The sequence below is a fragment of the Petromyzon marinus genome, unplaced genomic scaffold (assembly GCF_048934315.1).
Source record: "Petromyzon marinus isolate PM22_M1 ecotype Great Lakes invasive population unplaced genomic scaffold, UKy_Petmar_22M1.pri1.0 PM_G_Scaffold_139, whole genome shotgun sequence".
Classification (NCBI taxonomy): Eukaryota; Metazoa; Chordata; class Hyperoartia; order Petromyzontiformes; family Petromyzontidae; genus Petromyzon; species Petromyzon marinus.
The window spans coordinates 235,001-237,500 of record NW_027422694.1 but is presented as its reverse complement, the minus strand read 5'-3'; the positions used below and the strand labels follow the sequence as shown (position 1 = coordinate 237,500).

Here is a 2,500-nt window from a genome sequence, read left to right as displayed (position 1 = left end):
ACTGCAAGCAATCAACTCTCCGTGGGTTGGACCAAGAGATTAGAAAGGCGGTAAAAGGATGGCTCCACCTTCCCGCTTCAACTTGTGATGGACTGTTATATGCCAGAGCCCGAGACGGAGGCCTTGCCATCTTGAAACTGGAAAAAACAATCCCTTCGGTTCAAGTTAGAAGGCTGCAACGTATAGCAAACTCGTCCGATGCTATCACCCGTAATATTGTGTCCTCGCAGGGTATGGAGGAAGAATACCGTAATTTGTGGGTACGAGCAGGGGGTGACAGTGATGCAATCCCAACATTCGTTCTCAGGGACTCGGTGTCAAAAGAACCTGTATATCCGAGACCCTGCGATTGGAGGGAGCATGAATTTCAGAGATGGTGCGAAAAGCCGGTTCAAGGAAGGGGCATTGTAAACTTTGCGCATGATAGAATCAGTAATGCTTGGTTGAGGCCATGGTGCGGCTTTAAACAATGCTTCTTTATCGCAGCACTACAACTAAGGGCAAATATTTACCCAACAAGAGAAAGCTTGAACAGAGGCAGAGATGGGGCCTTACGTTCCTGCAGGAAATGCTCTGCCAGACTCGAGTCCCTTTCGCACATTCTCGGTCAATGTCCTGCAGTACAGAAAGCAAGAATTGCGCGACATAACAAGATCAGTAACATTCTGGCAGACGAAGCGGCTAGATTGGGCTGGTCTGTATACAAAGAGCCACGGTTCATATCCGAGACGGGAGAGATGAGAAAGCCTGACCTCGTGTTTGCAAAAGATGAGGAGGCGGTTGTGATCGATGTCACCGTCCGTTTTGAGCTTTCAAAGAATACCTTGTCAGATGCTGCCTCGCACAAAGTTTCGTACTATACCCCTCTTGGTGATCAAGTCAAAGTGCTGACGAAGGCTAGCAAGGTCACATTCTTTGGATTCCCGGTTGGGGCAAGAGGAAAGTGGCCCCTTGAGAATAACGAGGTACTTACCTCCCTGGGCCTGACCAAACCCAGAACGACATCACTGGCCAAGATGATTTCCCGCAGAACGCTGCTTTTCTCTCTTGATATTCTGAGAATGTTCTGTGGAAATTATGCGGTCTATGAACAGTCATAGACAACCTCCGAAACAAATAATAGTTTTGTTTTAAGATGTCATTTGTTTTAGATTGATTTTGTTATTTTCGAAGGTGAAGTCGGTTTTTATTTCATTTTACTATTTTCCACAATTTAGATTGTTATTTTCCAAGACGAAGTCTTGGTTCTTTTTTTTATTGTTAGTTTTTTTTTAACACGTCGTATTTGTTACTTTAGAGCTTAGAGGGGACTTTATTTTCGCCTTACTATTTTCTGCCTACAAAGAAGATTAAAAATAAGCTTTTTTTCAAGATGGTTTTGTTATTTTCCAAGGTGAAGTCTTGGTATTCTTATTTTACTATTTTCCATAAAGAAGACCTTTCTTTTAGATTTTGTTATTTTCCAAGACGAAGACTTGGTATTTTTATTATATTGCTATTTTTTACACGAAGCTTATTCAAGAGCACTTATATAGATTAGACTTTGTTATTTTAATTCTTTATTTTTGGACTACATCAGTTCGAGAGTCCTGTAACTTACTATTTTCTGCCTACAAAGAAGATTACAAATAAGCTTTATTTAAGATGTTTTAGATTAGATTTTGTTATTTTCCAAGGTGAAGTCTTGGTTTTTTTTATTTTACTATTTTCCACAAAGAAGACTTTTCTTTTCTTTTAGATTTTGTTATTTTCCAAGACGAAGACTTGGTATTTTTTTGCTATTTTTTTACAGGAAGCTTTATTCAAGAGCACTTATATAGATTAGACTTTGTTATTTTAATTCTTTATTTTTGCACTACATCAGTTCGAGAGAAGACTACAAACCAGCTTTATTTAAGATGTTTTAGATTAGATTTTGTTATTTTCCAAGGTGAAGTCTTGGTTTTTTATTTTACTATTTTCCACAAAGAAGACTTTTCTTTTAGATTTTGTTATTTTCCAAGACGAAGACTTGGTATTTTTTTATTGCAATTTTTTTTACACGAAGCCTATTCAAGAGCACTTATATAGATTAGACTTTGTTATTTTAATTCTTTATTTTTGGACTACATCAGTTCGAGAGTCCTGTAACTTACTATTTTCTGCCTACAAAGAAGATTACAAATAAGCTTTATTTAAGATGTTTTAGATTAGATTTTGTTATTTTCCAAGGTGAAGTCTTGGTTTTTTTTATTTTACTATTTTCCACAAAGAAGACTTTTCTTTTCTTTTAGATTTTGTTATTTTCCAAGACGAAGACTTGTTTTTTTTTATATTGCTATTTTTTTTACACTGCTTTATTCAAGAGCGCTTATATAGATTAGACTTTGTTATTTTAATTCTTTATTTTTGGAATACATCAGTTTGAGAGTCCTGTAACGTACTATTTTCTGCCTACAAAGAAGACTACAGACAAGCTTTATTTAAGATGTTTTAGATTAGATTTTGTTATTTTCCAAGG

At 36.5% G+C, this 2,500-nt stretch overlaps 1 pseudogene; it reads left to right on the top strand.

Annotated features, from left to right (window-relative positions):
• Positions 1 to 2,500, top strand: part of LOC142910133 (28S ribosomal RNA) — a 10,174-nt pseudogene that overhangs the window by 5,526 nt on the left and 2,148 nt on the right.